Genomic DNA, 26189 nt, shown 5'->3' on the forward strand with positions numbered 1-26189 from the left:
ACAGTTAGCACCTGTACAGAACTCACTGGAGTGTGTCTCGCTCTGCTCCCTTACATGTATAACCTCACTTAATCCCCCCAACACTGTGGGACAGATACAGATGATTGGACCTTTTAAGAAATGGAAGCCCCATGGGGTTGGGGATTTAGCTCAGTGGTAGAGCGCTTGCCTAGGAAGCACAAGGCCCTGGGTTCAGTCCCCAGCTCCAAAAAAAAGAACCAAAAAAAAAAAAAAAAGAAAGAAATGGAAGCCCCAAAACAACGTGTCTATCACACAGCTAGCCTACCACCTCCAGGGCTCTGGCCCAGGTACTGAGCCCACGCACTCACCCCTTTTACCACCAGAACCTGCTCACAGCACCCAGGGTCCATTGATGTCTATTGAAGAGGATTTAAAAATCCTTTGGCCAAAATTGTCCCCATTATGTCCCTGTCTCCTTTGCTCCTAAGCTTTTGCTACACAAGAAACTGCCACTCCGCCTATCCAACGATGGATGAATTGTGTTCTAAAATAAACCATGTTGTTGGAAGGTTCCAGGATTTAAAGTCTCCGTGTATAACTGCTTCATCTCTGTAAAATGTCTTTTCAAGCCACATCCATAGGAGCAGAGACACAGATAGCCCATCTCTCCTCTTTGAAGAGGGTCTAGGGCAGGGTTTGGGACTCAACCGAAACCCCGATGTCCCTCACCATGCTATCTCTACTCTTCTTTCCTAACCAAGTGCTACAGCTGTTCGGGAAAGGGGCTGTGGTGACAAACTTGGTCTCTGAGCACCAGCTGCCTCCTCTGTCCTTCGGAGGACACCTTTATGTAGGCACAGAGACATAGTTATCTGATATGGATGAAGACGCCAGTAAAAAGGTAGGACACTTCATCTTCTGTTCCCTGCCACATTGAGGTACAGTCAAAATGTCACTCACCAGAGCCAAGCCATACCTAATCTTAGATTTCCAGCCTCTGTAGCCAGATAAACCTCTTCTTTACGAAGTGCCCTACATCAGATGTTCAATTATAACAACACAAAACAGATTGAAACAATGGGGTCAGTGATTCAGACACGACAAAGCATCTGTAGTTAAGATAAGAGATGAAGCAGTTATACACGAGACTCCCTTGAGTCTGTGGGAGAACCCTTGAGAAGTGTCCTACTCTACACATCTGCGCCTTCCCACGATACTTTCCCTCCATAACTTGCTTGCATCTGCGCACAAGCATATGGACTGAGTCGAAGAACAGCAGCAGCCTAGAGAAGTTCTCTTCAGAAAAGAGTGAGCCACCAACACTGATTTACGTGTGTCCCCATCTTCGGGGCCACCTAGCCTGACTCTGGTCCCCCGGAAACTCATATGAGTTCTGGAAACTCCTAAGTTACTTTCTTCTCATAGAAGCTGAAGGAAGCCTTGCCGTTTGCATTTGGAAGCCCCTAAACAGCATGGAACAGAATAACAGCTGTACCAGGAAAGCAAGCGAGAAGCAGTTTGGCATAGGAGAGCAGATTTTTCATCCTATTAACTCAAGTTTTTAAGTAGTTGCGTCAGTGGTTAAGAAAGTTGCTGTCCTTACAGAAGACCAGAATTCAGGTTCCAGCACCCATGTCTGGCTATTCTTCATTGCCTCTGACTCCAGCCCCGGGCTGCTATGCTCTTTCCTAGCCTCTGAGGACACCCTCACAATGTATATATTTACATATACATACAGATGTGCACTCACTGTACACATTATACACATCATATACATGTATACATATAAAAATAAAATAGATCTTTAATTATGTGAAAACCACTGAATGTTTGACAGAGAAAGTCAGCCAGCAACGGTCCATAAGGACATCTGAAGTTATCACTGGGGGTACAGTAGGTGAAGGGGTATGGACACGCACACACACATGTGCACACACACAGACACACACACACACACACACACACACACAGAGACACACACACAGGATATTCTACTCAGTAGCAGAGGTTACATGGAACCACCCTGTATCTGTAAGCAGGGACGTTTGCTGGTTCAATCACAAGACTTGGGCTTCCTGACTTATGAAAGGCTCTAACACTAAGCACTGACTTCCTAGATGAAGCCCACTGTTGAATAATCAGGGCACTTTACCCATTAGCTGAATAAGCTGAGCCCTTAGTCCTAGGTCCTGCTGAGGCTTCACCCAAAGCCTTTGTGTAATTCAACAAAGTCATCCCCAGGCCCGGGCAGAGCAGACTTCTGATAGAAAACCAACAGAAGCAGTTCACGTTCCCAGCATCCTACACAACAGAACACAAGGATCAACCCATCCTGCCGCTGACCTTCTCTGGGACCAGGCTTGCTGATTCCTCCCCTGCTGCCTCTGTCTTTCTAATTGTCACTTAAGAGATGCAGGAGATCAGGGCTTCCCCAGACTTTAGATGTCCTAGCTATTTAGATTTACCATGCACAAATAAATGACAGCTGAGACTGCCACTCTCCATTAGGCTCGACCAGTTATTTGACAGAAGCCTGAAAGTGTTTATCCTTGGTTCTGGTTCCTTTGGGCTGTACACAACCCGTTTGCCATTTCTCTGGTATTGATGTCTGCTGTTTCTTGTCCCAGCTTCAGTTTTGTAAAAATACTCAGAGAAAAGCAGCTACGGCAGGACAGGGTTTACCTGTCTCACAATCCTAGGTTGTGTCCATCACTGCTCATCAGTCACAGAGGTGGGAGCTTGTACACTTGGTCAGGCTACGTCCACACTCAGGAGCAGGGAGATGTAAATTCACCCACGCAGCCTGCTGGCTCAAACTCTCTTCATTCTCCTCCACTGAAGGCCCAGTGTGTAAACAGTGCCATCGCACAGACATACTCACAGGACAAACCCTCAATGAGACCGTCTTCCCAAACGATTCTTGTTGTAGAAACTTTTACTGTTAATGGCAGGTTCTCCCCTGCCTTGATCATTCAGCTTCCAGTTAAAAGTCATACAATCTTTATATTTATAATTAGTCTTTAATGCACTAAAGTTGGGCAGATATCTACCCTTTGTGCTATTATGTCTGCTTCCCTATCAATAACCCTGAAATATAACTTGCTAAGTCCCATCTGGGCTACTCTTAATGCCAATTGGCTTCATTCATAGCCATGTTTTCCTGATTTACCTAACCATGGCTTTTCCTCTCTCCACCTCCTTCTCCCTCTCCTGATCCTCCTCAGACCTCCAGTCCTCTCTTCTTCCTAGTTATAGGCTGTCAGCATCTTTGCTTAACCAGTACACAGCTGTAGGCTATATCCAGGTGAGGGCTGGCACCGGTTAGGTCAAGGCCATGATTGGACAGTAAAAAAAATAAGGCGGGGACAAAGTTTTTGTAAGGTGGGAGAGAAGGAGAAGGAAGGAGAGTCGAGATGGAGATGGAGAAGGATGACCCAGATCCGGGTGGTCTTGTATTGCCAAGGTAGCTGGGATGGATTTCTGTAGGCAAAGTTATCTTAGCAAGGTGGGAGGTTTACATCCTTATCAATTGGTTATAAGTTTATTGTGGATGTATTGCGGATTGAGAATTAACATATAAATCTCATTGTTCAGTTGCAGTTTGTTGAGTCTTGATTTTTGTCGGGTTGTTGGGAGTTTACACCATAACTATTAGGGGGCAGATTTGAGAATGTAAACAGAGCAGCGGCAGAGAGCTACGACAGAATAGCAGCCTCCGGGACCAAAGGGTGGACGCCGGAAATGTGAACAGAGTCCACAATAAGAGAGCCCAGAGATAGGCGGTCTCTGTCTGAAACTGGTGTGGCAGTGACCCCAGTGGGTCAGAGAGTACTTTGGGGGCAGCGTGGAGCCGCTGAGATAAATTAGCGCTAATTCCTATGGCCCGCTGGAGCCGGAACAAGTGAGGCTGTGACCGCAAGGGTACGCACGGAAACCTGTTCTGCCCATTTTTTTTTTTTATTTTTACCGCAACACACAGCAACAAACCAAACCTCAACAGATTCTGGGGTGTACAGAATTGACAAAAACTATACTGCCCAATTCTCAGTCCTCAGACTGTCATGGAGGAAGGAAATAACCACTCTCTTAAGAATGGGCCTCGGCTGGCCAATCAGCTTGGCCATCATGTTTGATTGACATGAAAGGTAGGCACGTGACCAACTGAGGGCAATAAGTATAAAGTCTGGGGATTTCGATGAAACTATGGAGAAAGGGAAGCTCTCTGCTGAGGTGGCTCAGTGACAGATACGCCAGAGCTTTCTGGAGACTTCCTGATATCACGAAACAGGAATCTACCTCAGAATGAAGCCAATCAAGAGGAGCCTGGAGCCAAAGCGATGACCAGGATAGGTCTCTGATGGTTTTTCTATTTGAGGCCTTTGCCTTTCCAGTTACACGAGCCAGTTTTTCACTATTACCTACATCCCCTGGAGTTAGGTTTCTATTTCCCACCTAAAGAAAAATGAAGTATCAGTAACAGATACTGATGCTTTTAATTTGGGATTTGATACAGATAACAAACATGTTCGTTGATATGGTTTGATTTAGAAATAATACTTTTCTGTTGTGAACCACTTCCTATCCCAGTGTGCATTTCATAGCCATGTCCCCTGTCCAGGAAAAGGCACTAGAATGGACAGTCAGCCCAAAGCCAGTGCATCACTTGCTGGCCCCTCCGGAGATCAGTGAGGCCTTGGATCTGAGAACTGGTCAGTGGGGCTCGCTGGCATTTAGTCTAAGCTCCGCCCTACAGTTACCTGGCAACAGCCAGGTGTGGTGGACTCAATATAAAAGGGCTGCTTGGCCCCTCCTCTTTCTTGCTCCCTTTTCTTCTCCTCTTGCTCTTGCTCCCTTACCCTCTCCCCCCTCTCACCCTATTCCTCTCCCCCTCTCTTGTCATGTGCTCATGACTGTCTTCTAAGCCTCCCCCTCTGCCTTTCTCTGTCTCTACTCCCTCAACTCCCCTTCCTCATGCTCTGAGTAAACTCGATTCTATACTATATCATCGTGCGGCTGGTACCTCAGGGGGAAGGGAAGCCTCATCATGGGCCTGCAAAATCACTCCCTTCCCCCACACATGCTGTGCCTCCACCAGACATATCCCTGGCTTCTCTTTGTTTTTATAAAACACGGCAGGGGTGTCTTGCTTACAGGTGTGAGCAAAAGTTGCTCGGGGAGCTTAAAGTCTCAGGCTTTGGCTTTATGGAGCTGGTTGATCATTCAGGGACCACATGAAAGCTGAAGAAACAGGTGATAGGAGAGAGAGAAACTGAGCAGAGGTCACATGACCTCGGAAAAAGAGAACTCCACTCTTAGCTTTCGGTCTTTGTTCTTGCACTGCAAGGCCCAGCTGCACTTGGATTCAGTCTTGGGTTCCTTCCTAGCAGAGCAGTGGCCAGAGACCAGGTCTCTGTAGTGGCTGTCATGAGTCCTGACTCTCCCAGGCTGAGGGCACAGGCTGGGGAACACATACTCTGATACTCTGAGCCCTAACGCCTTACAGTGGATGGGCCAGCAAGCTCTGTAGCTCCTGTTCCCAGACCTAATGGCCTGAGTGTGTGATCCCCAAGACCCACAGGGCACACAAGGAGACAACTGGTTCCCAAACACTGCCCTCTGACCTCCAACTGCATGTTGTGACATGTGAGCCACTGGCTTCCCATACACACAAAATATTATGAGTGTAGTCATCTCTGTTACAGTGAACCCCATTTTCTCCAAATGATTTGAGCAACATCTTAGCCTTCGCTCTGAGGAGACCCAATCAAAACATCAATTTACAAAATGGTTAGCTTAAATCAATGTGTGTGTGTGTGTGTGTGTGTGTATGCACGTGTATATGTATGCATGTTTATGTATGTATATATGCATATGAAGAGCAAAAGTTATTGTCAGATGTCTTTCTATTGTTCCCACCACCCACCTTTAAAAACATTTTATGTGTATGGGTGTTTTCTCTGTGTATTGTGTGTGTGCCCAGAGCCCACAGATGTCGGAGGATGCCTTGTTCTTGTGTTCACCCATATCCTCTTGCTCTACTGTTCCCTGGGCACCAGTTACTGTATAAGTCAGGTCCATAAACCAGCTCCCAAGACTTCTCTGCAGCGGATGTAGGCTGAGCCTCCTCTCCGTGCATGAAGGCCCTGTGATGCCTGCTCTCAGAGAAGGTGCCTGGGCATCACCCTCCAGAAGTGCACAGATGCCTGAGAAAGGGGGCTTCCATGAACCATCTTGTCTTCCCACTTGAGGAGAGCAGCTCAGCTGGATCCAAAATCTTCTTCTCAGTACCCACACCACTGTCCCATGATCACTTCCTGTCTAAGGGACCCATCTCTTCTGAGGTAGGAAAAGTCATTCACCTAAAGGCTGGGAGGCTTTGCATGTAACTGTTTTGTGTCATTCTGCTACACAAAACTGCAAGTGCTTTGTCCTCTCCAGATAATACCATTTAACCACGCCAGGCTGCTCATGTATGCTTTCAGGCTTAAAAAGAATACTGATGTTACTAAAGGAGGATGGTGCAGATAATTTGCAAAACACTTTATTTTTTAAAATCTATTTCCATGGGAAGAAAGTTTTTTCAAAGAAATGACCTTCAGATCTGTTTCTTTAAGTGCACTAAAATTAAGAAGCAAGTTCTTTGGGGCTATCAGTCAGTCAGTGGCACAGCGCACACTGTCATGTTCCATCAAGCCTTGGGTTCCGTCAAGAACAAGGGAAGTATGGGGGGATGGGGATCCTGAAAGGAGAATCTTGGATTTGCTTGTTTCTACGTTTGTTTGTTTGTTTGCTGAGGCAGGATCACTTGTAGCCTGATCCCCCCTGATTCTGAATTCTTTGCTTAAAGGTAGTAAGTAATTAGGGAATTGAATATATATCCTCAAGGTCTTTTCTCCTCTCTTCCCTGGTAAAATCAGGAAGTGAATGATTTAATACAATTGCTAGTCTAAAAATCAAAGAAACATTCTTAGAACTGCAGAGATGATGGGGACCAAATGGGCTGGTGCACTGGGCATGGACCACAGTGAGCGCACTGGGCATGGTCCGCAGTTAAGTACAGGAACAATCCCCGTGGGAGGAAGCTAAGCCTTTGATTCAGAACCAGCCACTTGCTGTATGAGTCAAACCTGTTCTCAGTTTCTTCGCAACCCGAATTCTTATCCAACAATGTGTATGATGTATGGCGCCCCACAGGGACTTTCTCACTGAGAGCTCCTCGAGAGTTAGTCACCCTCCTCCTGCATATGCCCCATCCCATAGTCCACCCACAGTTTAGACAAGTTCAGATGCAGCATCTCAGTGCCTCTGACCATGCTCAGCCTCAACAATGCCAAGATGTCGGTTGTGGCCAAGGTTTGCCCTCCTTCCTCTCACGGCTCCTCCCATGCTGACATGAAAGGGAAAAGCTCCTCCCATAAGTGTGGGAGCAGGCAGGCTGCCCTGTCTCTCTCTCTGGTCCCCACACAGCCACCAGTAAAGAAGGCAGAAAGCAAGAACTAGAGGACCACAGAGCACAGGCTAGTGTAGGGAAGGATAGCGGAGGGAAGGGGCGCCCACTGGGACTTGGCTGGTGAGCAGCCTCACCCCAGCTGAGACGGTCTGCACTATTAGCTTTCATTTCCACTGTTGGTTGCTAAGCACTGTGCATTATGCAAAAGTAAATAGTTATACCATGTGGCTTAGAACTCACGTCACTCGAGGCAAGGGGAGTACCTCTCAATGTTTCTAGATTTATTTTTAGATTCTAGTTGATCAAGTGACTAACCCACTGTCCAAAGATGATGACATTAAGGCTGAGAAGTGTGCTTAGAAACAAAGGCCTAGACATCCAAAGTCGGTCACCAAGACCACCTCAGTTTATAAATTACGCATCATCAAGTCCTCTGACATCCCCTGTTGACTGTACACGGCACTCAGAGGCTCACAAGACCTGTGTGATGGAAAGCACCTCCCCGCTTTGGCTGAGGGTGTGGTGAATGCACACAAGATAAAAATATCCCTCAGCGAAAGTCTGAAGCCACGAAAAGTAACCAAAACCACATGAAAGTAAAATTTTGAGGAAAAGAAAAGCATGTTTCTCACAACCTCTGGTTGGTGCCCTGGACTACGCAGGTGCAACAGTGGTATGTTGATGTAGATGAACAATAATAAGACTCTGGATGGAAGAGAGTCTGATCTCTAGAGAAATTCCCCTAGTTTTCCACATGGTGATCAAAGTATCCCACTGAAGTCCCAAAACCGAATGTGTTCTGAGAAATAGGAATCAGAAGAGCACAACACCAAATAATGTAACAATGTGGAACTCACTAACTCCCAGAATGCAAAGTAACAGTCATGGGTAGGGGCTCAGGGCGAGCCTGAGGGGATCCCTGAGATCCGCGCAGCCTCCTCAGCTGAAAACAAGGTTGTCTTTGTGTCCCTTACAACTGGCAAGATAGCGGTGGTGGCTGAGAAGTCATGCGGGTGACCTTAGGGTTCCGTGGACCATGGAGGCCCTCAGCATCTCAAGGCAAAGACCAGGGGCTTGAAACCAAGTTATTCTCGGTGTGGCCTCAGAATCTCTAGTCATTACAGAACTGTCCTTCCCCACGAGGCTTCCCGTTGAAGGAAATGCTCAAGACACACCATTTAAAAGTAGCATTCAATAAAGGTGGTGGGGTCATTGTAAGTATGCTAAAGAAGGAAACAGGCAGTCTTGATCCTCATTTTCTCCTCATGCTACACCAAAACAAATTACAGTCAAATTAAAAATTTTTTTTGCAGTTAAGAATATTTTATAATCTGCAGACAAGAGAGCTGAGTATTGATCCAACTCTCATGAGGTAAAGCAGGCTGTGCTTCAGGGAAGAAATTGCAGGGGATTGTTTCCCCAAACCATAATGCAGACTGGCAAATGGCACATGGAAAGTATATGCAGCAAACGTCCCAAAGACACTGCTGGCTGCTGAAGAGCTCATGCCCACAGGCTAGGTCTAAGGTGAAGAAAACACAGCAAGCCACAGGGTAATGTCTTAACAATGCATCTGTTTTGAGAGCCAAACCTCTTGGCGTCTTTGAAGAAAAGTATTTATCCATGGCTACATTTTGTTTATGTGATAAAATACCATGGCTAAGAGTAACCTGGGGAGGAAAGGTTTACTTCAGCTTGTGCCTGAGAGTCCACCACTGAGGAAAATAAAGGCAGAAAGTGAAGTAGAGATCTTAGAGGAATGATGTTGGCTGGCTCACTCCCCATGGCTTACTCAGCCTGCTTCTTATGTGTGGACAGCATTGCCTGCAGTGGTCTAGGGCCTCCTACATCAACTAGCAATTAAGAAAATACCTCACAGGCATGGTCAAGGCCAACACCATCCAAGCAACTCTTCAACTGATGTCCTTTCTCCCCAAGTGAATCTAGGTTCCAGTCAGGTTGACAACTGAAGCTAACTATGGTGCTGTCACCCTTCCTTTATGGATTCCAAAGTTAGCAGGTGCTCAAGGGTCCTGTGGTATTGGCCCATGACACGTGGACTACCTCCCTTCATTTAAGCCATCTCAAGATTAGTCAGACAATACAGCATGAGTGCTAATACACAGACTGTGTTGTTTAAGTGATAATGACTGTGAACAAGCCTGGAAATATTCGGTAGTAGGACAGTTCTGGTTTTGAAAAATATTCTACCAATTTATTCATTTACTTAGCATTTCTATCTATGTTTGAGCACATAGAGCTTAGAAGAGAAACTCACACGTGGTCTCTAACACCGCCTTCTTTAACACCCAGTAGTAGAGCTGAGCCCAGACAAGCTGGACCTTGCACACCCATGCCTTGAGTTGTATCTCATTACTGAAAGCACACACTGCTTCTTTCACTTGAAAAGAAGCCATCTTAACTGACGTGAAAGACATCTAAGGCAAAAACTGTAACTGAAAGTCAGAGAAAGGAAAAATGTCATAGGTATACAGCAATAAAGATGTTCAGCCTCATTCACAGTCAGAGAAATACACACAGGAAGCCACTGTCTCTGGTTCCAAAGTCATCGAGCATGTTCAGTGGTGGTACTCCAGGCACCTGGTCAATACAACACCCAGCAGGGATTGTCCTAACCCATGGAGAAAGCAAGCTGCCAAACTGTGTTAAGGATTTTCATAATACTCAAACCTTCAACCTAGAAATGTAGCCCGTGGTACAATTCATACCGAGAAAGGATGTAGCAATCATAATGACCAGAACACTTCTGAAATTTTTAACCAAATGATCAAAAATAAAATCACTAAGCAGGAATTCTCACTCCATGGGATATTATACATGCAGGAAAGCATTGTCTACCAAGATTATAGAATAAAATGAAAATTCCTGTCACATATACTCACATGAAAAAATAATTTTAAACTTCATATAAACATTACCATTCAACTAAGATATGTTACCATATAAAACAATTTAGAGAAACACTCCAGGTTGCCTTTTAATATATGTATTATGAGTGACCTTTTCTTCTTATTTTAAAAAATTTATTTATTTTATGTATGTGAGTACACTGTTGCCATCTTCAGACACACCATAAGAGGGTGTCAGATTACAGATGGTTGTGAGCCACCATGTGGATGCTGGGAATTAAATTCAGGACCTCTGGAAGAGCAGTCAGTGCTCTTAACCACTGAGCCATCTCTCCAGCCCTGACTTTGTCTTCTTATAAATGTTCTGCATTGTGAAGAGGTCCCTATGGCAATGCATTATATTCATACTTTCGAAGAAAGCAGAACAGAGAAGAACAGTTCAGGGGCTGGGGACACAACCCATAAATGTCTTCCTGTGCACATGTGTGCCAGCCTCAGGGGGCAGGACAGATTGGATTCTCACTGTCTGATTTTTGGTCCAGTGTGGAAACTTTCACAGGCAGTGGGAACCCAGTGACACAGTCTCCTCCCCACCCTCCACCCCCAGTTCCAAGTCATGTGACAAATGCCTATCGAAGAGCTTGTGCTTTAGGCTAGGAGATGGCTCAGTGGGTAAAGTGCTGACAGGACAAGGAAGAACTGAGTGAGTTCAAATCCCCAATGCCCACATAAGAGTGGCACCATCTGTCACCCCAGCACTGGAGGACAAAGAGATAGGAGGATCCCTGGGGCTCACTAGTCAGTCAGTCCAATCAGTGAATCCCAGGTTCAGTGAGAGACCCTGTAAGGTAGAGAGTGGTAAAGGGAGACACATGATGATAACCTCACATGTGTACACACACACACACACACACACACACACACACACACACACAGGAATGTGTACCTAGACACACATGTTCATACACACTGCACACAAGCACACATACATCACACCATACATTCTCCTAAACACCACTCATATACATATACATATGCACACATACATACATAAACACCACATACATACATTACACAGATACATGCACACATATATACATATGTGCACACAAATACACATGAACATCATGCACATAAACACACACTCATACATACTCATGCACACACATACCATAGACATGTGCATATATGCCACATACACACATAAACACACACCACATGTGCACATGCATCACATATATACACATAAGTACACATATACTCACATGCACATATGCATACATGTGCACAGATGTACGCACATGTACCACATATACACATAAATAAGAAGCACATGTGTACACATACAACATACACATGTGCACACATACACATGTATGAACCATACATGCACATAAACACACAATACACATGTGCACATATATATCACACACATACACAGAAATGCACATATACACATGTGTACCATATACATAACACACATATGTACACATACAACACACACACACACACACACACACACACACACGAAAATGGAGCTCATGCTCTAACCATCCCATCAGAACAATTAGTTCACATGTTCAAAGAGGGAATGCATGTGTGCACATGTGTGTATCTGTGTATATTTGTATATATGCATGTGCATTTCCATGGATGCAGTGTGTATATATGTGCATCATGTGGGTGGTATATGTGGGGAGAGGGTACAGGCTCCTCCCCCTTCTTTCTTCAAGCACAGCAAGATACACTCTACAGCAATGCCACAGCCACCTGTCCTCCAGCACCAGAATAATAACGCAAAAAAGTGAAAGTCAAAATCACCCAGTCCAGACAACACTGAGCTATTAAGCAATTTTAAATCATAACACATTAAAGTCCCCCTCTGTGCTCACACTCACCACTAATGTACCCAGCCGAGACCTCCCCTACAGTAGTCACACCCTCTCCCTAGTACTGAACAAGGTTAGTTCTCCTTTAAATGCATGTAGTGGTCAAGCAAACTTTCAAAATTGTCTTCCATAGCACTGTGGCTACACTATAGACCCCCTATTCATTGACTCATGCAAAAATCTTTACATGTAAATAATAACAGAAAGTACCCCAAATGCTAACTCTGGCTGCCTTCAAACATCAGACGTGTGCATGATAACCTTCTAGTTATGTTCCTGAAGGCACAGATGTGGATGGAGATTTTTCATTTCAATACTGTTGTAAATAGCACCCAAGAATACTGACTGTCATAAGAAAGTCTCTGAAACATTTGTTAAAACAAAAGCATTAGTAAGGAGAACAGCAAGCCTCAGACGTGTCTCTTTAATCTAGGTCCTATAATAATTTGCATACAATTATTTTCCAAGAGGTAGGGTCGCCTGTCCTCTGACCTTATGGAGAAGCAGCATACGGCCTGGATGAGACATCCTGCCTGCACTTGCACGGGTAAGCCCAGCTCCTTCTCTCAGCCCTCGGCACAGCTCCATGGGGCAGTGACTACTATTAGTATTGCTGGACTGCTGCTGTGACAGCTGTCACCTGGGAATCAAGCTCCATGGAGCCTCACAGCTCCCACCTAGCAGAACTAAGTGAGGAGGTCTGGTTAGTCTGGCTCCAGAGGGGTGATGTTCACCCCACCACAGACTGCAGAAAGACTCCATGTTTGCTTTTTCTTATACCGAAAACAACAACAACAATGACAAAACAAAAAACAAAAACAAACAAAAAATAAAAACCAAACCAAACAAAAAACAAACAAACAAAACAAAACCTTTGTTTAAATTTGGTCTGGCCAACCTGTGTAAGGACATGAGGCGTCCACACCTAAGAGACAGGCGCCCATACACAGGGAGCCACAGGAATGCAAGAACTGGTTCACTCTACCAAGTCACCAACTGAAATGAGCCCCCAGATTAGAATGACAGGAAGGGAGCCATACATGGTCTTCAGATCATCAAAACAAAACAAAACAACAACAACAACAACAACAACAACAACAATTAAATGGTTTGGCAGAGAAAAGAAAGAGAGGTAGAAGGGTCTAAAAATAGTTTCCACCATATTTCAGTTTTAGTAATAGCAGATTAGCAATTGCCACCCAGGCAACCAGAAATGTGAAGGTATTTGGGGTGTGTGTGTGTGTGTGTGTGTGTGTGTGTGTGTGTGTGTGTGTGTGTGTGTGTTTGCCATCTCTTGAACATCACTTTTTGATCACTACTATAAAAACTTATTAATTAGAAGACTATATGAAAAGAGTAGGCATAGAGGGAAACATCACTAATAAGTAATAAGTATTCGTTAGTAAGGCAATAAAGGGGTCTCTATCTAGGAGGCAGAACACATGACTGCCTCAACTCTGGACCAACAGTCTGTTAAGAAAGATGTTCTTTAAAATATTCGGGGGCCAATGAGATGGCTTAACTGATGAGGACACCTGCTGCTACACCTGAGGGCCCGAGTTCAATCCCCAGGACTCACATGGTGGGGGGAGGGAACTACCTCTTCTGCCCCAGACCTGCTTTGTGTTCTGTGGGGCATGCATACAAGCACACGCTCACGTGTTCACATACTAAACATACAAGCACACACTCACGTGTTCACATACTAAACAAATGTTTACAAAACCTCTAAAGAAAGACACCGTGGGTTTGAAAATGAGCGGGGGTTAACTTAGGAGGCTTTGGGCAGAGGGAAGAAAAGGAGGAGATGATGTAATTATGTTATAATTTCAAACATTTTTTAAAAACTTAAAATGTTTTAAATGAATGAAAAACACCTGGGCTGCAATAGGACTCAGCGGGTTGAAGTAGTTGCAGCCTAAGCCTAACGGCCAAGTTCAAGTCCTGAAAAGGACATAAAAATGGAAGGAAAGAGAAGCAATCGTCAAAGCTCTCCTCTGACCTCCGTAGGCACACCATGTCACCCACACATACCTTCCCACATACCCAAACTCACATACACTAATAATAAACAATAACTTTTAAAATTTAACTCTTTTCTGTCTTTCAAAGTTCATATTTTCATTTCATAAACCAACATGTAGTAGGTTGGCAAAGTATAAAAACATCTTTAGATAATTCTCTTCTGTCCTGGTTAGCTAGGGTGTCTCTGCGCCGCCACTATCTGCCTAACTAGGGTGTCTCTCACCGCCATCATCTGCCTTAACGGTCACTCTGTGTTCCTTTCCCCTCACAAGTGGGTTCTGCTGTGGATGCTAAATCACATGATCACCTTATATTCAGCCTGGAAGCCCTTCTTGACTGTGTACAACACGTTAGCAAGGAGCTGGAAAGTCAGATGAGCAACCACAGCCACTGGGGACACACAGGACCAGCCCCTCATCCTCCCTCTGCCCTCAGGCCACCAAGAAGGGTGCTGCTTCCTCAGCCACAGGCTCGCAGCAACAGCTGCATTCCCCTAGGCTAATCAATGAAAATGGACTGAAATTTCCAAAATCTTGAGTCCCAACAAATGTGCCTTCTTTTTAAATGCGTTGCCACAGCTATTTCATTACAGTAACGTAAAGCTATGTAATGCACCCTGCCTGTCCAGCCCTGCCCTGAAGCTGGTCCGGAAAACTCACTCGTCAGAATTATTGCTTCGCTTTCTGCTCTGCATTAGCGCAAGGTGTGGTCAAACCCTGGTCCAGAGCTGTTGAGTCCATTAGGACCTGGGCCAGACTTCAAGGACTGTTCTTGAGTCCTGCTGAGAAATAGGGATCAGGTAAACAGTGAAAGGCAGGGTAAGGCTCTAGGGTGACTTTACCATGTCTGCACCTGTAGGCCTAGAGGAAGTGTGGCTGAGGGAACTCAGGATGCTGCCGCATGGAGAACGCAGCTGGCAGGAGCCGAGCCGGTGTGGCTTTGCCATACAGGCACAACCTCCAACATGCTGGACAGCAGAAGGAACAGGAGAGTTAACCCCTGCTTCCTCTCACAGGTCTATCTCCTGCTGGACCCAGTGTTGATCGGAAGACAGATACTGACCAAGGCTGCACAGGGCCAGGAGAGAAGGGAGCCAGCCAAGGCGATGTAGAGGAGACAACTGGAGTTACCCAGCCCACACTGCCCTGACCCCTACCGAGGAGTTGTGCTCTTAACAGGCAAAGTAAGCTGCCCTGGTCACTCTCTGAGAGACTGGGCATCATCAGTAGCATTTGTGTGGGGCCAGGCCAGCTTCGTGGTGATCTGTGCGTGGCCCCATACTAAGAAGGGTCTCTCTCTCTCTCTCTCTCTCTCTCTCTCTCTCTCTCTCTCTCTCTCTCGTAAAATGGCTCTAGTTTTTATTTCTTTCAAACCATACAGTTTATGTAGCTGATCTCCTGTTGTAAGGAAAACCTTTCAGCTGGTGAAACTCAATTCTCTACATAACTTTGATCAAGACAACAAAGAGTCAGCCAGTGTAGCAGGATGAAACAGAGCGTGGCTCACCTGTTTATTTTATTTTATTTTATTTTTGGTTTTCTTTCTTTTTCTTACTCTCCTTCAAAGTCAAATAGCAAAGTGGTTGCAAAAACCAATCTCAGCCCCAACGCCGCCCTCCACCAGGGAAACAGAACTCGATTACGACCGTCTCTCAGTGGATGGGTATTGGCTCTTCCCCGGGTAGGTGTTCAGTGAGTGAAACCAAACTGAATAATTCATGCACTAACGTGGGCGTCCCAGTTGATGGGCTCCTGTCATCAAATTAGTAACCTGTACCCTTGATACATGGATCCAGGCACCAGACCCCAGGCCCAAGGTCGGCAGTGTTGGCACACAGTAAGGTTGGCTGAGGACTCTGTATAGAACATTTCTAAGCAGTGCTTTTTCTCTAAAGGGAGAGAAACACGAGCCTGGCCTGCCTCTGTGTTCCTTCCTTAAGATGTCCCCGACACCCTGAGCCTTCTCTTGAACTTTCTCACAGCATTTCTGAAAGCACTGGGGTAAGCCGTAAGCAGGCAGTGTCTGCTGCCTCTCCCCTTCGTTTCCCTCCAAGGCTATCCAGCAAAACCAAGTGCAGAAGACTCTCAGTGACATCAGGTAGGGCTAATGTTAGCAGCACCCCCAGCCCGCACTCAGTTTAGAAATAAGGAATGGTGTATTCTAGGATCTGGACGGGAGATAAAATCCAAGTGTGACACAGATTAGCCCTGTGGTTAATAATGCCCCTTAACTATGCCCCAGAACCAGAGAACATTAGCTTTTTTAGAAAATAAAGGGGTGGGGGTTGCAGATGCAAGTAAGGATACTGAAAAAGACCAGTGTGGATGCTGACGGTGGGCCCTGCATCCCATGCAAGTGTCCTTAGGAGAGATCACAGAGGAAAGGGACACAGAGGAGGGAAGGACAGACCTTGGAATCCAAAACACCCACAGCCAGCAGAAACGAAAAGAGACTTGGTGACACACGCCTGGGGTCCCAGAGGCTCAGAAGGCTAAGGAAGATCTGAGCCCATGAGTTCAAGAGCAGCCCTGGCAACACAGAACTGTCCCATCTCTAAATAAGTTAATTAATTGTAATTAATTAATTAAAGGTAAAGAACTAATTCTCTTTGAGCACCTAGAGAAAATGGGCCCCAGCAACACCTCTGGCTGGACATAGAGCCTCTGCAGCTGTGAGTGAATCGGTGGCTACCGTGTCAAGGTGCCTAGTCTGTGACAGTCTATTCCACGGATACAGGAACGAGCCCTGACAAGAACTCTGCAGGCGGCGAGCGGGGAGGGAGACTCTGAGCCCCCTAAAAGCAGCATTTTTCGTGTGCCTCAATCTAGTTCCAGGACAGGACTAAGTTCTCCCCACTGCAGCGTGGCATGCGCTTGGTGGGGGCACTAATATCTGGTTCTCATGGACCTTTCTCGGGCTACCGACCCCTCAGCCATGCCTGGGTGTTGAGGGGGCCAGGTATTCAGCAGAACCACACCAGACCTCAGATCTCCCGGGTCTAGGGAGGGTCTGCTGCTGGGAGCTGGAAGAACAGGAAGTGTCCCTACTGCCTCCACGTCCAGACTCTCAGCCCCAGTTCCACCAACTGCTCCCTGGTCCCTGAACATCGGTCAGTCCCTCCATCTCTGGGTGCCCTGGTTCCCTGCACCCTTTACGTGGGGCGGACCATGGGGCTCCAAAATGCCATGCTCTCTGCTCCCCCATCCTCCAGCCTTCCTGCCGTGCCCAACAACAGCACCCTGGCTACAGCCCGTTTGGCCTCTGGCTTCAGGTCAGCTTGGCTACTGGGGAGGTGTCAGGGGGTGAGAACGAGAGTGGCTAGGTACTTCCTGGACTACACACCGCCCTGCCAGGACAATGCTGAAGAACACAGCTCTGTGGGCAGCGCTGTGACACCAACCTGACTCCCAAAGCACTCCGAAAACTGTTGTCACACACCCCTTGCATTACACTGTGCACACACCACACAAACACCACACACATAAACACACCACACCCATACACCATACACACACAAACACACCACACACACACACACACACACCACAAACACCATACACACCACATACATACCTACATTATACATACACACACCACACAAATACCACACACAAAAATGTACTACATGCATACATCATACATACACAAACACACACACATCACATCACACCACACATACACACATACCACATACACACACCACACAAACACCACACACATAAACATACCACACCCATACACCATACACACATAAACACACACACACACAACACCACACATACACACATACCACACACAAACACCACACACACCCCACACACAAACACACACACCATACCCTACACACACACACACACACATACACACCACACACACACACATACAGAACACATACACACACCACACACACCATACAAACACAACACACATACATCATACACACACAAACCACACACACAAACACACACATACCACACACACACACACACACACACACAGCATACATACATACATGCACACACACGGACAGACAGCCATTTCACCATCCCAACAGCTGTGTAAATAGCCCATTAACCTAAGCTTGCTTTGTTTCTGCCACCATTCATGTGTGCTATCTGCCTCATCATGGGACCCTGGCAAACAAATGATAGAGTTTACCAGAATAGATTGAATACACACTTAGAGCTCCAGTAGGTATTTACTATGAACTATATACATGGTCAGCATGTCTGAAGAAAATGTCTCAGAGCCATGTCTACTTCCATTCCCAAATTTAATACCACACAGGACAAAGATGGCCATGTGTTTGTCTCTCGGGTGTAGAAAACCCCTCACTCTTCTTCTCCTCCTCCTCCCTCCTCCCTCTCTCTCCTCACTCTCCCTGTCAGGATCCTTCTGCTGGTGCCATTGTCAGAGGTGACCGCTGTCCTGTGGCTCCCCACATCTCTAGAATCAGCTTCAAATTCTGGCCTCCCTCACCGGCAGATTCCAGCCTGCCTTCAAGGCTTCAAACCCTTCACTCCCAGGAGGAAAGCCGTTATCCACAAAGAGGAGAGACTGAGAGCCAGTTGTAAAGGAGCCTAAGCCCCTGTGGCCTGCCGGTGGATATGTGAAATGGAAGCATTCCAGAAAACAGTCTGGGAGTTACAAGAGATTAAATATAGAGTGGCGAGCGACCCGGCAGTTTCAGCTCTGAGTGCTTAGCCGAAAGAATCAAAGGAGAAAGTTGAGGATACACCTACATGCCTGTGTTTGTAGTAGTGCTATGCACAAGATCGACAGATGAAAACAGCCCGCCACACCCAGCACCAGCAAACCGATAGCCAGTTTGCTGTGTGCAATCAATGGAGTATATTCAGCCATGAGAAGGAAAGAAATCCCAGTATCTATCACAACCTGGTGACCCTAAGGACATTCGGTTAAGTGGAATAAATCAGTCACATGGCATCCTCACAGTGCTCTGACTCACAGGGGCAGAAAGGAGGAAGGTTGTTGTCAGGGGCTGAGGGGAGAGAAGAATGGGGAACTACTGTTTAATAAGTCCAGAGCTTCAGTTCAGAGAGAGAAAAGAAAGAAAAAGGTTGTAGAGAGAGATGGCCAAAGCCACAGTAACACATGCTCAGTGGCACAAAATGGTCCACTTAAAATGGCAAATTTTATAGTGTTTATACATGGTCACACTTTTAGTGTATTTAAGGAATATTTATTCATCATTTAGTACACAAGCCATGTTTCTGGGGCTACTTCAACAAATCTTAAGTAAAAAGCTCGTTGTCCCCACCAGATGAGCCCAGCTCTTACGCTAGCTACCCCATTACGGTCCAGGCTCTTGTTGATCTGTTTCATGCATTAATTGAAAGACGGAAGGCTATGGCTGCAGTAGGACAGATCTCCCGTAGACTCACAGGCCTGCGTTTGGTGGCAATTTTGAGAGAATCTTTACATTTTCTCAGGTGGACCTAACCAGAGTGGGTGGGGTGGACCAATGGGAGCATCTTGCCCCACACTGCTCCTTATCCCATTGCCTGTTTCCTAGCCATCGTGAGGTGAACAGTATGTGCCACACACTCCGGTTCCCAAAGTTTGTTTCCAAAGCACTAGGCTACAGAAAACCTTCAGAAACTAACCATGTGTACTTCCTCTTTTAGAGTTACCCACAGTAGGTATCTGGTAACAGCCACAAAAAAACGGCTAACACAGGAACTCAAGCCAGTTCGTCTGCATCCTGAGAACCCAACACAATAAAAGCATGTCCAAACTGCTCTGATTCATCCTTTGAACGCACGAGTTTGCAAAGCCCATCCAGAGAAGCCTTTCCCTGTGTCTTCCCATCGCCTGGTGACATCGGGTTTCTGCAAGAGAAGTAGGCTTGCTCCTCGGCCTGTGGCTCAGTAGTTAGAGGGATCTAAGATACAACGATGAACTGGGGAAAGCCACTGTGAGCAGAGGTACAGGATCCCTCTCTCTCTGCCTGGATATACAAAACCCAGACTGTGCAAAGGTTAGCGCCCCTCCAGCTAGCCTACAGTGAGATGGAGCACAAAAATGCCACCAGCTCTGAGTGAGCAAACCAAGATGAGCTAGAAGTCAGGTCCTTTAACGATGCTTGAGTCACAGCTGCAGTTCCAGGGGATCTGACTCACATGCATTACATATACACACATACAAGCAAAACATCCACATAAATAAAACAAAATAAAATAAAATAGGAAAGAAGTCTGCATTTGGGAGTTCCTGACACAACAGACTTGAATTCTACTTTGAATAAGGTTTTCTGGGGCTGGAGAGATGGCTCAAGGGTTAAGAGCCCCTGTCGCTCTTGCAGAGGGCCCAAGTTTGATTCCCACTACCACATGGTACCTCACAAATGTCAGTAGTTCCAGGGAATCCAATGCCTTCTTTGACCTGTTCAGGCACCAGCGCCATGTGCACATACATACATGCAAGCAAAACATTCGTAAACACAAGATAAAGTCAATTAGTCTAAAGAAAAAATTTAAATGTTTCCAAGACGGAAAAAGTTACTGCCAAGATGACATGAGGCACTCCTGGCAAAGCACATAGAGCTCCCAGAAAATGTGTTGTCTGTGTGGTTGTCTGTCATCACAATGGAAACTTCCTGCCTTCTTTTAGGGATCACTTCTGCCTTCACTGTCCTCCATTGAGAGTCTTTAGGATAGGAAGAATGCGGACAAAAGCTATCACCACCTCCTAATCCCATACCCTGACAGACATCACTAATTGACCACAGCCTCCTCTCCCGCTGAGCCTGGCCCCAGTTTTCTAAGCAGCCAGTACCAATCAATCAGAGATGACAAGTAAAATGAAACCCACTCCTCTGGCTCCAGCCTAGTGGCTGGCCAGGCTTTTCTATAAAAAAGGAAGTCTGTACTGCACATTCTTATTTCTGTTTTGTTTCATTTGCAGTTTTTCTTAGAAACAGGCATAGTACTCTTTGCTCAAACCTCCTTGCTAAGCCTTGAAGCCAGCTTGAAGGTACCATCCTAGCTCCCTGCAGGCTCCTGTGGGCAGTTGCAGAGTGCTCGAAATGCAAGCTCTGAGACATATCCTAAGGACTCAGCAAACTGCCTGAAACGTGACATCAAGATTTAAGGACAGGAGGTTTCTTACTTTCATTGGACCCACCAAAACCCACACCAGAAGGAAATTATACTCTAAGGAAGGGCTAGAGGATCGGGCTGGTCCTGACCTTTCTTACCCCCTGAACTGGATGGGTATACTTCCACCCTATGGCCAAGCTTTCGGAAGAGCTAAAGGAAGAGGAGTTGAGTTTTTCTCCACTGCTAGTCAGCCTCTCACTGGAAGAATGCACCTGAGCTTGGGCTGGTAGCTCCCAACCATGAGCCCAGAGTGTAGTATATGGACGCAGAGGGTTATGGGTCTACAGCTTAGCCTCAGCTACAGAGCAAGCCGGGGCTAAGGCTGCTTAAGATCCTGTCTCAAAAATAACGGGAGAAAAGGGACACACATGGAGACCAAGGTGGCATGCCCTGCTTGTGACTCCACAGCACTCTCTGATGCTTTTCTTGTAATGAGTGAAATACAAAGACTTGCCTGGCCCTCCCTCCTCCTTATACTCTGTATTCAATTCTGCCTTCAGAGAAAGTGACTGAATTTTGCTTAACTCATATAATTTATTCATTCAACAGATATCTGACTAAACCCCAAATCTCCTTTCCCAGTCCTAGCAGGAAGGAAGATTGACCCATGGACCACTAAGCAGATTGGAAAGAGGGTTCTATACCTGTGTACCTAGGCGTAGGATGCTACAGCAGCCACCTGGGAGGGCAGTATCCAGCGCCTGCTGATTGCAGTAGGTAGCTTCTGGATAGGAAGTGGATACAAAGTTGACAGGAAGGAGGGAGGCTGACAGGTGCTCTGGCCAGTGTGGGGGGCAGGGTGCTGCCTGACTGGTGAGATTGGGGCACCATTGCATATGTTCTTGGAGTCTGTGTTTTATCTGGAAAGCTTCTGAGAAGCCTTTGCAGGACATCAGCCAGAGAGACTAGCTTAGATTTTTGTTTTCAGAATAACTGTCCACAGGATGAAGAATGAACTGGAACAAGAAGGTTCTGATTGGGAACAACGAGCCAGCTGGAATGCAACCCCAGCAATTCAGGCAAGAAGGAAATCAATCAACAATCACAAAAATAGGAAAGGGTCACATTCGCTTGGTTCTACCTACACCCATCTTGATGGATCTGAGGGCTATGTCCAATGTGCACAGCATCCCTGTGGTAGCTTTGATACCTACCAGCAACCTCCTTCTAGCTCCAGGAATCACAGGAGAGGCCAAGAAAGCCAGCTTAAAGGAGCTGTTCTGATCTGAGCCAGAATTCAAATACAACGTCTGGCTGCAGAGCCATGCTGGGAATGTCCACAGCGGTGTTGGCTTGGATATCTGGATATTGAGTTACAGCTTCTCTACCCCACCCCACTGCACTCCACCCCGCATCTGTGTGCGCCCCCTCCCCCTCTCACCTTTCTCTCCACCACACATGCCCCTCCTTTGCAGTCCCTGGCATCACTGTCTTGGGCATGTAACTCAAGCATAGAGTAAAACCTGTCACAAGTCTTGCCAATTCGGCCTGACCAACCCCTACTAGCAACCCTGCTCCAGGTAACACAGTGCCCTACGACTGTTCTTTTCAATTAGTCAGAATCAGGAAAACTTTGAGCAGAGGCTTGTGTGGTTTCCTTCTCAGAGAGCTGAATTTGGCAGCCCAGCTTCTGTATTTCATACTAGTCGCCTACAAAATTGAGCCTGCATCTTCCGTTGTGGGGCTGGCATTTAGGAACACAAGAATCCCCGTAGCTAGCCTAACCTGCAGCCTCTAACAGATCCACCCGCAGAGGAGCCAAATCGGCAGGAAAGTTACAGCAGGCATTTTGCAGCGAGAAACTTGTGTATTGTTTCCTGCGGACAGGGAGACCTCCTGCCCCTCCCGAGCTGATACAACCCACTTTGCACATCCTGCTTCTCCAAAGCTAAAAATAAATCGGTATGCACTGAAAACTCTCCACGTCTCCCCAGCATACACTTCCCCCGCCTCGCGAGGTTCCAGACACGAGAATCTTTCGCTTCAAAACGCCGTGGATTTCTGCCGCAGGTTCCAGCCGCGCCTTCGGCAGCCCCTAGCCCCCTCCCCAGCCACCCACATCCCCCACGGGCCTCCTGCAGCTTTCAATGCAGACTCTGCAGGCCCGGGCGGGTACCGACGCCCCTGGCACCGGGCGAGCATGCTCCGGACATCCCCCGGCCGCCAGGCTCGCTAACGCCCCCTTTCGAGTCAGCGCGCCTCGCCCGGTACTCAGCAAAGTTGCTTTCTCCTCTCGAGCCACCAGCTTGGGGCTTATGGGTTTAAAGCTTGTAGGTCCCTGAGAGGTGCCGGCGTGGAGTTGTGGGGGAGGGCAGGGAAATTGACAAGGTGGGTGGCACCTGGGGAGGAGCTGCAAGGACCCGGTTCTGGGGACCCGCGATCCCCGCCATCCTGGGCTCGCGCCTCACCGAGTGCGCCTTTCCCCTGGCCACCGCTCCCGGCTCAGGTCCCCCTGCTCGCCCGCCCAGCTGCGGCTCCCGCTCCCCGCCAGAGGAGGGAAGGCGCTGCGACTCACCGCCACGGCCGCTCCCAGCGTCTGTGTCGCCGGCGGCAAGGCGGCGGCGCCTTCCCTCCTCCCGCCTCCCCCTGGACAGCTCGGCCGCAGCCGCGCCCCCCTCCCCAGCCTCGCTCGTCGACCGCTCCCCACCGTGGCCGTGGCCTCTCCGTGGGATGGGTCTCAGCTGCTGCTGTCGGGGTGAGGGAACCAGCCTAAGCTGGGATGCACAGGTGCAGCGGCTGCCCCGCCTTGCCCTGATGCAGCCGCCGGCCTCAGCCAGGTACTCTCAATCCCAGCCCACCGCCCAGGCGTCTAGTCAAGCAGTGCTCAGTGGGTGTTATCTGTGTGCTATTAACGTCAGATTCAACCTAGAATTATCCTCCAAGCTTGCATTGGTAGACCTGGCGTTCCTGTCATTTCTCAGTCTATTCAAGGGATCCCCCAGAGCCTTTTTAAAAGTACCCCCCCCCAAAATAAAACCCTCTCTTGCACCCATAGGTCGACGAGGTGGGAAGCCTCCTCTTTCTCAGTAGCCTATTCTCTTCTCGGAGCTGCCTTAGCAAGGACTCACTCTGGAAAGGTGGACAGCAAAGAGGCGGGTTTCTTACACCATCCCTCCCTGCAGAATGCCACCAACCCTTCCATCCCTACTGAAAATTAGTGAGAAGCAAATGTCTTGTCAGTGTTTATCAGGTGCCTTCTTGCTGTGTTGGTCACTCGTGACCAACACACTTTAGCTTCTCGTGTTAGTCAACCCAGGTGACCTTTCTTCAATTACATTTTTTTTTCTTAAAAATAACAAAGCAGTAAAGCAACGGTGCCCCCAGCCATGCGTGTTAGCAAGATTCCTTCATAATGTGATCAGAGAAACCGAATTCCCAGCCGGGGAGATAGGTCCGGCAAGCACGGCCACTTCAGCTCCATCACCAGAACCTATGTAAATGCCTGGTGAGGTGGTATGGGTTTGTACCCATACCTCACAGAGCTGGGAGGTAAAGACAGGCAGCTCCTGAGGGCCCCCTGACCAGCTAACCCTACCTAAAATCATGCCCCAGGCCAATGAGGGACCCTCCCTCAAAACAGCCTGAGGAATGACACTCAGGAATGACCTCTAGCTCCTTTCCCCTCTCTGCTGTCCCCTCCCCCTCCCGAGAGAGAGAGAGAGAGAGAGAGAGAGAGAGAGAGAGAGAGAGAGAACATCAGCCAAAGGGTTCATCTAACTGAAATCATTCTTCCCTAGGTCCAATTCGATTAAAAAGCAAATTGAAATTCAGATTTTTGCCTGAAGTAGATTCAAAGATTAACCCAGCATTTTAGGCAAACTCTGAGTTACCTGGGGAGTTGTATTCTTTTTTTTAAAACAAACAAGCAAACAAACAAAAAAAAAAAAAACATTAGTCCTGGACCCTATCCCAGGGAGAGTCGGATTTTGTAGCTCAGGGGTGTGACCTAACGTGAATGTTTTACAAGAGCCCTCCAAGAATCTGTGGTGCATATAGGATTGGAAGCCACCATAGGTTTAGCCGATCTGAAAACAGAGCCTGAGACAACTCTAAAACTCAGTTTTGAGGCCAGAAAAGGTCTCAGCTGCTACAGCAAACCCAATTGTCCCTAGAGATGGATGAAGGTGATGGATACGTGACCTAATATGGGACTGGAGGACTGCTATGATCCGAGTGTGTTCCCCCCAAATTTTATACCAACTGCAGTTGTGCAGTGTGGCAGTTGGGAGGTGTGTCCCAGTGGGAGGGGTAGGGTGGGGGCAGGGAGCCCTCCATTTCCCCAGTGAGTTTCAGATCTCAGGAGCCCCAGCTAGTTACCGATGCAGCCTGGCTAAAAGCCCAGTCAGCCCTAGCTTGGGTATTTCCCAGGGTGCTATTTGCCCTTCCATTTTTCCTACCATAAGTTGAAGGCACACGTGGCCCTCACCAGATACAGTTGTTGTGTCTTAGACTTTCCAACCGCCAGAACCATGAGCCAAGATAAACCTTTTTCTTTATAAATTACTCAGCCTCTGGTATTCTGCTATGGCAACGGAAACAAACTAAAGCAAGGCACCGTGGTTCTGAAGCCTTATTTTTCCGTGTGAGAAATGCGCGTCTGGTGTAGCCATCATTTTTTTTCCATCTTATTTTAGTTTAGGTTGATTTTTCCCCCGCCCAGAGGAGTCAGAAGTTCACTGTTTAATGTGGTTCTTTTTTCCTAATTTTAAAACAATAACTAATTTCAAGTTACTTTCAGGCTATGTAAGCAAAAGAAAAGGGTTTGTGGGCCACGGAATGCCCCGGGTCAACAGTTTCTCACCTGTGGTACCCATGCTCCCAGTAAACCAACAGAAGAGCAGTGGATGTAGACCGTGGTGAAAACAGGGGCTCG

The 26189-nt window shown here is 47.2% G+C and overlaps 1 protein-coding gene across 9 annotated transcripts in view; it reads right to left on the reverse strand.

The window, feature by feature from the left end:
- Ncald (neurocalcin delta) overlaps positions 1-24145 on the reverse strand; it is a 435285-nt gene extending 411140 nt beyond the window's left edge. For 2 of the 9 annotated variants that reach the window (XM_087558795.1, XM_087558789.1), the window contains exon 1: positions 23964-24145. The gene's annotated coding sequence lies outside the window, so the exon portion shown is untranslated. Of the gene's footprint in view, positions 1-23724; positions 23905-23963 lie in introns of those variants that run through there. The other 7 variants (XM_087558799.1, XM_087558790.1, XM_087558788.1 and 4 more) reach the window with 6 other exon arrangements.
- Between the last annotated feature and the right edge of the window lie 2044 nt (positions 24146-26189).

This window comes from Rattus norvegicus, chromosome 7, assembly GCF_021556685.1.
Source record: "Rattus norvegicus strain SHRSP/BbbUtx chromosome 7, alternate assembly SHRSP_T2T, whole genome shotgun sequence".
NCBI lineage: Eukaryota > Metazoa > Chordata > Mammalia > Rodentia > Muridae > Rattus > Rattus norvegicus.